The sequence below is a fragment of the Arvicola amphibius genome, chromosome 3, assembly GCF_903992535.2.
Source record: "Arvicola amphibius chromosome 3, mArvAmp1.2, whole genome shotgun sequence".
Taxonomy (NCBI): domain Eukaryota; kingdom Metazoa; phylum Chordata; class Mammalia; order Rodentia; family Cricetidae; genus Arvicola; species Arvicola amphibius.
Window position 1 is genome coordinate 36,428,936 of NC_052049.1, and position 13,704 is coordinate 36,442,639.

Consider the following 13,704-nt stretch of genomic DNA (forward strand, 5'->3'; position numbering starts at 1 on the left):
TAGCTTGATTTTTAAATTCTGGAGTTTGTTTGGTTTGGTTATTTTTTTTTAAAAAAAAATTGCTTGTTTGGTTTCTAAAGAGAGAGAGAAATAAGGCGTTGGATGGGTGTAGACGTCGGGGAGGATCTGGGAGGAAATGAAGGAAGAGAAACCATGATCAGAATATATTTTACAAATTTCAATAATACAAAAAGAACAATGGATTCCCTTATTGCCAGCCACCTAACAGAGACTTGCCTGCTTGTCATGTAGGACTCTACATATAAGCTGTTAAAAAAAAATCTCTACCTTCCTGCTCATTGTTATTGTTATCATCATATTTTAGACAGTGTCTCACTATGCAGCCCAGGCTGGCCTAGAACTTACTTTGCAGCCTAGGCTGGCCTGTAACCAATAATCCTGCTGCTTGGGATTTCTGGGTGCATCATTTCTATTTTGAACTCATAATTGGCTCTATCATCATCTAGAATTTTTTATACCAGAGTAGCGGTGGTCCTGTCTGATTCTTCCTTCCAGTTTTAGTTTGGATAAGAAAGGGCCCTAAAACCTCCACATTTATGTGATAAAGGTTTAGTCTCCACCTTGAGAGGAAGTAGAACAAATTCTTCTTTTACTTCTCTCCACCTGGAATGTTCTGGAACTTTTCTTATTTCTGTGCCATGAAAAATATTTCCCTTTAGTTCCCAGGATTCCACAAGGATGACCGCAGCTAAGAATCTAAGCAATAGTAGAAAGGGTGCTTGAACTGGCCTTGCCCTGTAATCAGATTTATGATTGCCTTAATTGTCATCACAGAACCTTCATCCAGTAACTGATGGAACAGATGCAGAGATCCACAGCTAAGCACTGGGCCGAGCTCCCAAAATCCAGTTGAAGAGAGGGAGGAGAGTTAATATGAGCAATGGGGTCAAGACCATGATGGTGATACCCACAGAAACAGCTGACACGAGCTAGTGGGAGCTCACTGACCCTGAACTGACAGCTGGGGAACCTACATAGGACTGAACTACACTCTCTGAATGTGGGTGACAGTTCTGTGACTTGGGGAGTTTGTGGGGTCACTGGCAATGGGACCAGAATTTACCCCTAGTGCATGAATTGTATTTTTGGAGCCCATTCCCTATCAAGGAATATTTTGCTCAGTCTTGATACGGGGGGGAGGGCCTTGGTCCTGCCTCAAGTGATGTGACAGACTTTTTGACTCCCCATGAGAGGACTCACCGTCTCTGAGGAGTGGATGGAGGGTGGAGGAGGGAAGGTGGGGGAGAAACGGGAGGAGGGAGGGAGAGAGAGGGAACTGTGATTGGTATGTAAAATAAAAAAAAGATTGTTAAAAAAGAAAATATTTCCCTTTACCCCAAACTCTCCTTTCTCCTTTCCTTGTTTCGTAGCTCAGATAACAGATACTCAAGGCCATAGTCATGTTTAACTGTTTGATTAACTACTAATTCTCTAGTGCTAGACCCCTTTTATAATAGGTACCCAAATCTTACCTAAATTAAAGATGGAGCTTTCTCTTTCTACTACTTCCAAAGAACAGTTACTTTGAGATTATTTTTCTTTGAAAGCCTCTATTAATACCACATCCATCCCTCAGGATCAGAAGTGAATGTTTTCATACGTGTTTGAATAGGGATAAACTCTCCAATACACATCAACCCTGTGATTGTCCATGGCACTGACTACGTGGGTTCCATCAACGTATGTCATATGTCATATCGACCGTGAGTTCAAAGAAGCGACAACTTCCCAACTAGTACTGAACGAGTCTAAGCTTTGCATGTGGCCCTGAATCCAGGTCTTGATATGTGGCCTGGTTGTGAGGGGAGGAAGTGTTATAACAAGGTGATTTGCTTCAGATAACCCATGTTGGAGATCAGAAGACATTCAAAGGATGTGGCACTGGAGGCTGATCTCACATTCACGTTATTTCAACAACTTCCCCTCACTCTGCTCTGCCCCCCGGCACCATATGTAGTTGAAGTGCAAACACCGCATGGTGCAAGATTTAAAGTAATTCTAGTTTCTATTTCTAGCTGCACTGCCATAAGGCGTGCAAAAAGACAGACACTTCCTGGCAAGTGCCTTTGTCGTCAGCAGAAAGGGAAAACAGAAATACAGTGTTGGGGGGAGACATTCCTTTGGAAAAAAAAAATCAGGCAGTGGCTTTAACTTAGACACAAACTCTGTTTAGTCCTAGCTCCACCAATGTTCCTATTGGATAAAACACTGGAAATCAAGAGCAGAAGCCAGAGTTAAGTAACATCTGAAACCAAAGGACAGAGCTGTGCGTAGTGTGGACTGAACAGGACCCCAGACATGATAGTACCCTGTCCAGAGAACATAAGTCTGAGAATGGCAGCCACCACTCGTTGGAAGATGTAAAAATATATATGAGTTCTTTTTTTTCCTGAACTATTTTAATAATTTGAAGGTCAAATCCTGATTTGTTGTTAGCATGACACTTCCCATCTCTTTGGCCCTGGGCTGGCTAGTTTTATGTCAACTGGACACAAGCTAAAGTCATTGGAGAACAGGGAGCCTTGGTTGAGAAAATGCCTTCATAAGATAGGTCTGTACACAAGCCTGTAGGGAATGTTCTCTTACTTTTTTGTAAGAAAATTTTTAAAATACAATCTTTTTCTCATTTTACATAGCTATCCCCATTCCCACGCCTTCCCCTCCTCCCACCCCACACTTCCCCCTACTCCCTTATCCTCAGAAAGGGTAAGGCTTCCCATGGGGAGTCAACATAGTCGGACACATCTTAATTAGTATTTGACATGCAAGGGTGCAGTTATTGTGGGTGGTGCCATCCCTGGGCTGGTGGTCCTGGGTTCTATAAGAAAGCAGGCTGAGCAATCCAGGAAGAAGCCAGGAAGCAGCCCCCCTCCACGGCTTCTTCATCAGCTCCTGCCTCCAGGTCCCTGTCCTCTTGAGTTCCTGTCCTGCCTTCCTTCAGTGATGAACAATAGTCTGGAAGCAGAAGTCAAATAAGTCCTTTCCTTCCCAAGTTGCTTTTGGTCATGGTGTTTCATCACAGCATACCCCTCATCAAGACAGCTACCGGGCAGGCCAGTTAGGATGCACACATTTTTCTTTATCAGTTTCAGAATCCTCTTGAAACACAGCTAATGAGGACAGCATTTTACTCATGTGTCACCTTTGAGAAGAGGCCCGAGGTGTGAAGAAAGCTAGCTTCAGTCATAGCACTTCATATACAAAAATACATCTACGTTGGTAGTGCAAGACCCACTGGTTTGACTACGCATGTATCCATCAGTTAGTGATGTTTCTCATGGCTTGGCTTGTGCTAAATCTTTGAATGACTATGGTACCCGATGTCTGGCATCTCAAGCTGCTATAGCAAATGACCATTGGCTGGGTGGATCTCTCACAGTGCCTGAGGCTAGGAGTTCTAGCTACAGCCCTCTTATGTGTTGCAGATTGCTTGTGTGCATGTCCTCACATGGGAGAGAGAGAGAGAGAGAGAGAGAGAGAGAGAGAGGGGAAAGAGAGAGAGAGAAAGAGAGAGAGGAGAGAGAGAGAAAGAGAGAGAGAAGGAGAGAGACAGACAGAGACAGAGAGAGAGACAGACAGAGAGAGAGAGAAAGAGAGAGAGACAGACAGAGAGAGAGAGAGAGAGAGAGAGAGAGAGAGAGAGAGAGAGAGAGAGAGAGAGAGAGAGAGAGAGAGAGAGAGAAGTTCCTAATACTTTCTCATCAGATGTCAGGACTTCAATAAGTGAATTTTGGGGTGCACTATTAATTAGCATAGTATGTAAGTCTTTGGCATCATCCCTATCCCCATCCACAAGTTGTGAGTGGTTACTGAGGCTGCTGTTGGTTTTCTAATGCCAGAACTTCTCATATTAACATCTCTTTCGAGCTGCTATTGCCCTTGCTTGGGACGCTTCCACCCAACTTTTCCACGGACCACTTTGTGTGATTCCTTTGCTTCAAACCTCAACGTAAAACCACTGAATTTGGGGGGCTTAACAGGAAAACTAGGTTGGGGGTTATAATTAGACAATTAATTATTAATTCTGGCTAAATATTAGATCCATTGGTGGGAGGGGCCTAAAGTCACTAATAACAGCCTGACACTAGAGGAAATAGAATCTCGTAGGTGGCATTGATCACAGGACACTAGCAGTATCCCTGGTGATCCTGACTTGCAGCCAGCATCCAACAACTGCTTTCATGGACATGATTTCCTGCAGTCTCCAGGGTGGATGCTGGTTCTCTGTCTTTCTTCATCAGTGGATCATGCTAGAGTAGAGAGTCTTCTTCATCAGAAAATGTCCATCTGAAATTCTCATAGGAAGGAAGCGAGAAAACCAGTTTTCAGCATGGTGCCCCTCACCCCCAGGAGCACAGGCAGATAGGACTGGTGTGGCCCCTCACTCCCAGGAGAACAGGTTGACAGGACCGGGGCTGTCCCTCACCCCCAGGAACACAGACAGAAAGGGCTGGTGCTGTCCTCACCCCCAGGAGCACAGGCAAACAGGGCTGGAGAAGCACCGTTCTTTCTGGCTAATCTAGTTCTTAAATTTCTGCACCTGGAGGCTGAAAAGATACCAGAGTCAAAAAGCCAAATGGGGCTTCTATGTGCCCCTCCCAACTGTGCACCCACATTGGGTTTCCTCACCTTAACTGCTTATTCCCCAGGGGCCCTGGACTCTTTCTTAATGCCTTTTCCTCCCCATCTCTCCCTTTCCCCTCCCTTCTCCAATTTTTTAATTGGTTCTACCTCTCACCTCATTTGACTCTGGTCTAAACTGTTGTGGTTCCTTCTGTGATCTTGCAACAGAGCCCACCTCTGCCATTAGTCTTCCTGTCCCTGTCCCTTTCAGACGATGCTGGGCCCTGAAGACGGAGTGATCTGGTTAAAACGTAATTCAGGGGCCAGTGAACTGGCTCAGTGGGCAAGGATGCTTGCCCCCCAAGTCTGCTGACCTGAGTTCAGTCCCCGGAATCTACATGGTAGAAGGACAGAACTGACTTTTGTGAACTGTTTTCAGTTTTTGTGGCAGACAGAGACAGACACACATACACACATACGTGTGCATACACACAAGAAGTAAATAAAAATGTAATTAAAAATAGAAGTCATATTATTTTTCTTAGAAGGCCCCAGTGCCTTCTATTTCACAGAGCAGATGCCAAAAGCCTTCAGAAGTTTTTGATGCCCATACAACTAAGACTTCATTATTTCTGTCTTTACCAGCTACCAGAGACCCCTTAGTGCCCTGGGCCTGTCTTCAGTCTTCTTGTTCATCCGCAAATGTCTGTTTCACGACCTATGCACTGCCTTCCACCCGGAACTCTCTGTCCCCATGTGTCCACCCCATTCAGGGTCTTTGCCTGTCTTCCACCCGTAACCCATGTCCCAGGTGTCCACCCCACACACTTTCTTACCTCTCTTGAGAGTTTCCTGAAGTGCCCCCTTCCCAGTCAGGTCTACCTTGACAACCCTACTTAAAGCAGGAAGTCCCCAACAGACATCAAACTCTAGATTTTATTTGTTGTGTTTAATTTCTACTTCTCCCTATTATAATTTGATCAATGAGGGGAGAGGTTTATGCTTGACCATTTTTTCCTGCTGTATCATAGGGCGTGGAGCAGGGCTCAGCCCTGAGAAGGCTCTTGGAGATGGATACCTCTTGGCAGGATTGATGATGTGAGTAACAAGGCGTTCTCTCTCGCACAGCAGTGCAGGAGGCAGTGGCAAGGCACGCTCTCCCTCACCCTACGTTCATCTCTGTCTCAGTTTACGCTGACTCTTATGTCTTAAGACCATTGCTTAAGAAGTCACTTAGAAGTGACTCAGCTAGGGAGCGCATGCCAGCTGCTGGTGGACTGGAGAACATCCCACGCTGAAGGATGGTGTGGTTCAGTAGTGGAACATCCACCCTCCCTCTCTCCTGTCTCTGGCACATGGAAGCGGGTAGCATTTTGTGTTCACGAGATTGTTTTCCTCAGTGGGCAGTCCTGGCTGAGATGCGGGAGCCAACACCTTAGGTCGTCCATCTCTTCTTTTAAAGCATTCTTAAACATGTACATCCATAAAGCCTGGTGATCATGATGCAGGTGTGATATCAAAGACAGTCTTCTTATAAAGCGGTCTATTATATTCTCTTGCCACTTGCTTGAACGACTGTGTGGGATGAAGAAAACTGACGAACTAGAGTGGGTTACCTGCGATCCTGAGGGAAAGAGAATGAAGATGGATCGTGTTGAGAGACTCAGAAGCCCAGAATATAAATCCAGCTCATTGGAGCAACCAGGCAGTAGCGTGAGGGCACAAAATGCCAAACACAGAACAGGTGACACATACCCATAAAAACCTGCACAGCCATCATAGGCAGCAGGATAGGTAACTACTTCAAGCCTTCTGGCCAGAGTAGAGGCCTCCTGATGCTCAAGGAAACTTTGGTTCTACAATGGTGTCTGGGAAGAGCCGTGGAAGCCCTTCTAAACTCTGCAAAAGGGACAGACCCATCTGCGTGCTCTGTGTATGTCTTCTGCAGCCAGAGCCCTCAGGCCAAGCTATAGAAGGTCAACCTGGGTCAAGAGTGAAGAAGGGTTCGTGATGGTGTAGTTCTGCTGTGGGAAAGCCAAGGATGGACTGGGTGGAGACTCTTCCAATAGCAGAGGCTGGGCTGGACCATGGTCCTGAGGTCCAAAGGGTGGAAGGAAGTGATTTCTTTCTGCACATTGACTCTGACAACTATACTCTTCTAAATCATTTTGGAAACCATCATTATTTCTCACACATTAGCATTCTTGAATTTCTATTTTTGGTGACCTTCAGTCAACAGCAAGTGCTCCCATTTCTACACTATTGCCTCTTGGTTTGGGTTGCACTCCAAGAGTTGAGGTAGTGGGGTGGAGGCTTGCTTCACAGGGACTAATTTTATATTTGCAGCTCCCTTCTTGTCCCTTCTCTGACTTACTTCCCTGATACTCCAACCTCCAGGCCAGCACACTGTTTTATCCTATGGTCTCTGCCAATAAGGAGCAATGAGAATGATTCTGCAACTTTACAAATGACAGTCAAAAACTTTACTGAGAGTACACTGGTCCAGGTCTCCTTGGCTCACCACTCTCCTTACAGCCCAATGACTCCCAGGGCCATCAAGAAGCAGGTTGCAGGGGCAGGCCTTTGAGTCCAGTGCCAGAAAGGCTGAGGCAGAAGAGTCATGAGGTTAAGGTCAGCCTGGAATACACAGGAAGACTTATAAAAGGAGAGAAGGAGAGGGTTGGGGGTCTTGAGGCTTGCCCTGAATGTGAAAGCAAGCCTGTGCAAATAAGCACACATCCATCTCATAGGCTTATGCTGTTCTTTAGTAACCATGGCATCTGAGATGAATCTGCTAGAACTCGCATCAGCTCATCTTTATCTTCAGAGATCTTGCATCCAAGGAATATTGACTTCGAAGCAGCAACCCTGGCAGTAGGTTAATGTGTATACCGAGGGACAGGGAGTCAGATAGATTCCCCGGTAGACAGACAGGGAGCAGATTTTCTAGGTAGATTAGTGTGCTTTTAATTTAAACATTTAAGATTCTCTCCCTCTCCAAAACAACGACACAAACGTCAAGAGCACAAAGAAAAAGCATAGAACAAAGCAGATGTGGGGAGAGGTTGTAACTCAAAACCTCCCCCAAGTGACAGACTTTCAACAGTGTGGCACCACCTCCTAGGGGATCCATAACATACCCAATCAGAACTACCAACCAGTGCCTAAGTGTTCAGAGGTGTGTGCCTATGCGAGACAGTTGTCATTCAAATCATGACAGGGTTTGTTTCTGCTTGTGGTTCCAGAGGGATAGTGTTCATCATGGCGGGAAAGGCCCAGCAACAGTCAAGGAAAGCGTGGAGGCGGGAGTAGGAGTTGGCCAATCGCATTTTGATTCACACACAGGAAGCAGAGAGTGAGTACAGGAAGTAGGACAAAGGCTAGAACCCCTCAAAGCTACCTCCAGTGACGAACTTTCTCCAGCAAGGCTCTACCTTCTGAAAGTTCCATGACCACTCCCCAAACAACAGCACAATACCACAGCTGTGAATCAAGAGTCCAGATACATAAGCCTATGAGGGACATTTCTCCCTCAAACCCCCACATAATCAAGACCGTGGGTTGCTGCAAGGAAAACCGTATGACCAGAATGGAGAGTGAAGAAATAAGCCTTTATATTTGTAATACAGGTTCAAGCCCACCTATTTAGACACCTGAATTATTTCTGGTGCTTGACTATTACATACGTGACCTTTGTGAGTCTCTTTAACAAGTGTCGTGTAGACATGTTATCTCATTTCACATGAATAAATACATATGAGTGGAGTGGCCTTCTCATACGATAGCTTAATGTTTTGTTCTCCATGGTGGGATAACTACGGGGCACAGAAGTTACTATTTTGGCCATATTAAGTGAGCATTTAGCCATATTAAAGTATATCAACTTTGATGTGAAGCAGATTTCCACCTTGCTAGTTTGAAATTTGATACCTGCAAAGCAGTTCTCCTCCCCCTCCTTTCTCCAGTCCTTGTTGACCAATATTCTTTCTGCTCCTACAAATTGGCCTGTTTTGAAAACTTACATAAATAATATTTGTTTTTTGGGGATTGTGTGTGTGTGTGTGTGAGAGAGAGAGAGAGACAGAGACAGAGACAGAGAGAGAGACAGAGACAGAGAGAGACAGAGAGAGACACATACACACACACACACAGAGACAGAGAGAGAGAGAGACAGAGAGACAGACAAAGAGAGAGAGAGAGAGAGAGAGAGAGAGAGAGAGAGAGAGAGAGAGAGAGAGAGAGAGAGAGAAGCTTATTTCATTTAGCATAGGATCCTCAAGGTTCCTCCATATAGTATTAGGCAGGACCGGGCTTCCTTTCTTCTCAGTACTAAATACTATTTCAATGGATGAGTGAATTTTATTTAATCTGTTTTTAAAAGACTTGTTTAGTTCTATTTTACATGCTTGGGTTTATTGCTTACATGAATGTCTGTACATATATAAGCCAGAAGAGGGTGTCGATACCCTTTGAAATTGGAATTACAGCTGGTTGTGAACCATCATGTAAGTGTTAGGAATTGAACCTAGTGCCCCTGCAATGACCCCACCCCAGGATAGCGGTGTGTGCTCTTAACTGCTGAGCCATCTCTCCAGCTCTCTTGTTTAATCTTCTGATGGAAATGAGGGTTGATTCTACCTTTTCGTAGGTGGAACGTTTCTGTCCCACTAGCCAGCTCCCAAATAATCACACAGAGACTTATTTTTAATTATAAATGCTTGGCTGATAACTTAGGCTTGTTCCTAACTAGCTTTCAGCTTAAATTAACCAATATTTCTTATCTACACTCTACCACATGGCAGTACCTTTTTTTTAGCATGGCATGTTCATCTCCTGCTTCCTTTGTGCATGATTGATGACTCCACCCTCTTTCTTCTTCCCGGAATTCTCTTAGTCTAGCTTTCCTGCCTAACCTCTTTCTGCCTAGCTATTGGCCAGTCAGCTATTAACAATGAAAGCAACACATCTTCACAGTGTGCAAAAGGATTATTCCATAGCACCATTTAGCTGTTGAATCCTGCTATGAATAGCCTGTGTAAATTAGGACTTCTTAGCATAAGTTCAGCTTTTCCAGAAACTGCCACTTTTGTTCCTGAAGTGATTATATCAACTTACATTTCCACCATCAGTGTATAGAGGTGTCACTTGTCCATCCTTATCCACTTTGTGTTGATAATTTTTGGTTATTCTAGTAAGTGCGACTTTAATTCTCACTTCCCCAGTCATTTGAATGTCTTTTCTGCCTATTTTCTCTGAGAAGCCAAGGATGGCTTGTGAAACAATGTGCTGGGTAGAGACCCTCCCAGAGTCCAAGCTCCTTGTGTTAGTGTTCCTGCTGAAGCTAGGCTGAACAGTGGTCCTGCGGACTGAGAGCTGGCATGTTCCTTCTTCAAGTTGACTGTCACAGCAGCCTTCTCTCTAAATGTAGTCTGGGTTGTGTGTTCACGTCTTTGTGTGAGCTTGAAGTTAATTTGTGTGCTTTCCTTTTGAGTTCAAGAATTGTTACTGTACTTCTGATTCATGTCCTTCATCAGAGATATGATACATAATATGATTTCAAATACTTTCTCTTGCTCTGTAATTTGTTATTCTAATGGTGTACTTAAAGGAACAGTTTAGTTTTAATAATGTTAAAATTATTAAATTTTGTTTTCTATGACTGGTATGTTTGGTGTTGTATCTAAGAAATTATTACTTTAATACAAAGTCATGAAGAATTTTCTTTGTTCTTTGGTAGGGGTCTGGTGCCTATAGGTGATCTCAACTTTAGGTCTATGATATATATGAACCAACTTTGGTATTTTCTGCCAAATATGGGTAAAAGTTTATAATTTTGTATACCAACACTTAATAACTCTAGCATACATTATTGAAAATAAACTATTTGGGCACAGAATTATCTTTGTCGAAAGTCATTTATCCACATGTCTACAATTCTGTTTCTGAACTTATCTATTCAATTCAATTATATTCTATTCATGTATCTTTATACTATTGTCATGCATTGTCTTAATTACTATAGTTTTAAGTCTTAAAATTAAGTACTATTGGTCATTGATTGCTCTTTATTTTCAGTTTCTAAAATTGGTATTATATAAATTTGTGTTAGAAAAAACTGAGATCCGGGGGCTGGAAAAATGGCTCAGAGGTTAAGAGCACTGCCTGCTCTTCCAAAGGTCCTGAGTTCAATTCCCAGCAACCACATGGTGGCTCACAACCATCTGTAATGAGGTCTGGTGCCTGCAGGCATGCAAGCAGACAGAAATACTGTATCTTAATAAATAAATAAATATTAAAAAAAAAGAAAAAACTGAGATCCTTGGTTCACTTATGTGGTAACAAACCCCACTGAGGCTGAGGCCCTGGCACTGAAGGTCATAGATCTGGCTGGTAGGAAATGGGGCACAGAGAGCAGGTGATTCTGCTAGAGCAGCTGAAGGAGAAGGCATCAGTTCACAGTAGATGGCACATCTTGAATACATGCTGACAGCCCAGAGGCCCTGTCAGTCCCAGGGCAGGCTGAGTAGCTTACTGAAGCGTGTTTTGTTTTCAAGCATGATCCTTTCAAACAGCACCATCCATGCTACAATGAAGAATGAAAAGTCGAATTGAGAGATTGGCAAAGAAGATTCATGATATGTGTGTTGGTTCAGGGCTCAGAGGGAACAGATTCATTTCAACCCCAGGACAACATGATTCAAGAATATTGCGGGTAGGCATTATGTTGAGTGGATTGTTTGGCATTTTGAGGACATATTTGACAACTATACAAATAACAGATTACAGGTCACCTTAGAAATCTTATCTGCCAATTTCGAGGAAAGGGTATATTTTCCCCAAATCATTTTGGTTTAGCTAGTTTTGACTATATCAACTTGACACAGCCTAAAGTCATCAGAGAGAAGGGGGAGAGATTTGCCTAAATCAGATTGGCCTGTGGCTTGTCTATGGTGGGTTGTCTTGATTATTAATGTATGTTGGAGTGTCTAGCCCATTGTAGGCAGTACAATTTCCTGGGCAGATTGTCTTAGCTGTATAAGAAAGATAACTGGGCATGAACTTGCCTGTGAGTCAGTTATCAGGCAGCAAATTCCATGGTTCCTGCTATACCTCTCAAATTGTGAAGGGGTCTTTGGGCAGAGGTAAATGTTGTATAGAATAAGTAGCTTTCCTTCAGATTTCTGCTTGAGTTCTTGCTCTGACGTCCATGAGGGATGGACTATAGCTTGTAAGTTTCTTTTGGAAGTTTCTCAAAGTTCCGTTTGGCTGTGGTATTTGTCACAGGAGCAAAATAAAAACAGGCTGCTAAGAAGCAGAACGCACTGAGTTTGTCTTACTAATGTCGTTTGTACTCTCTCCAATGAGGGGTCTAGAGAATAAACCGAAACCTTCACTTTGAGCATCACTAGCTTTTGTAAACCCCTAGAACCAGGACTAGGGTGATGTCCAAGTAGGTTTACGGTGCTAACTTTGTGTGGATTGCAGGACTGGTGGAAATGCATTCGTGTTCCTGGCCCACTACGTGCATCATTGACTGGTAGTACACTTAACAATGGGATATTATTTAGCCTAAAGACACAAGCTATTAATCTGTGATGTTGAAGTTTTTGAGATGTCTTTTTATGTACTTCAAGTTGGTCTGGAACTTGCTGTGTAGTCCAGGTTAGCTTCAGACTCACAGTCTTCCTACCTCAGTCTCCTGAGTGATAAGATCACAAAGAGGATGCATGAGGGAAGCTTACATTCATATAACTAAGTTTAAAAAAAGCAAATTTGAAAAATGAGACATACAAGTCTAATGATGCAACTGTCTGGAAGGGGCAAACCATGGATGGAGACAGTAAGAAAGGTGAATGGCTGCCTGCAGCTGTCGAAGAGAAGGCTAGCTGGAGCATAGAAGAGATTTAAGGATGTCACATTGTTCCGTAGGGTATCATAGGAAGTGATCTATGTCCTTATACATTCGTCAAAATCCATAAAACATATACAACCTTACCGCCACCCGTGGGCCTTAGGGATGCTGATGTATCAGTTCAGCTGACCGAAAGAAACAAGTGCAGAACTCTGGTGCCAGATTTAGTTTTTAATTTTAAATTTTATGATATGGTGTTTTGCTCACATGTTTGCTCACATGCCATGTATATGCCTGGTGCCTGGGGAGGTCAGAAGATAACGGATTCCCCTGGAACTGGAGCTACAAATTATTGTAAGCTGTTGTGTGGGTGCTTGGAATAGAACCTGGGTTCTCTGCAAAGCAGCCAGTGCTCTTAACTGCTGAACCATCTCTCGGGCTCCTGCTGCCCTACAACATTTATCTCAGACTCTCCCTCTAGCTCTCAGTTAGTAGAACTGATGTGGGGGGGGTGTGACATGTACTTTATAGCCTGCTGACTTCTATGCTATCTAGATTCTATGCTCTTTAGCTATAGAACCAACCCTTGTGGTCACATGTACTTTGCAAAGAAGTTTCTAGGGAGTTATACGTTAAACTTTATTGTGCACCGAAAATCGGAATGACTGTTGCCTGTAAACGTCTTCCCAAACTGTACGGTGTTTGAAATATGCTGACAATGAAACTCCACGTCAGACTCCACACATCTGATCTAGGTTGACGAAGTCGATCTGAACTTACTTCTCACCTCCTCATGGTTCTCTTTCCGGCCTGCACCACTGTAGGGTCCCCCTCATGAAAAGCAAAAGAACCGGCTCACAGGCAACACAACAGATTGAATCTGATGAACGTTTTAAGAAGTGTTATTTAACTGAATAATTTCTTTTAGTTTTTAATTTCTTTTAAAGATGAGAGAAAGCATATTTCTCCATTGGGAAAACATGGGGAATTAGCGTCAAACTTGGGCCATTATGCAGATAGACCTCACCATAGCCGAGCATTTCTCATGAGGTTTCTCTATCAATAACACTCATCAGTAAGCAAACAAAAATGAAAGTTAAAACTGTAGGATTACAAGCCTTATAAGAGTAAAACAAAAAACAAAATAAAGTTTTGAAAAAGAGACTACTGGAAAGGTCTTCCGGACTCATTAAGTAATCAAAAGTGATAGCCTCCATTTAAGTGGTGTCTCGGGGCTTCTATTGCTGTGCAGAGGTACCATGACTGCA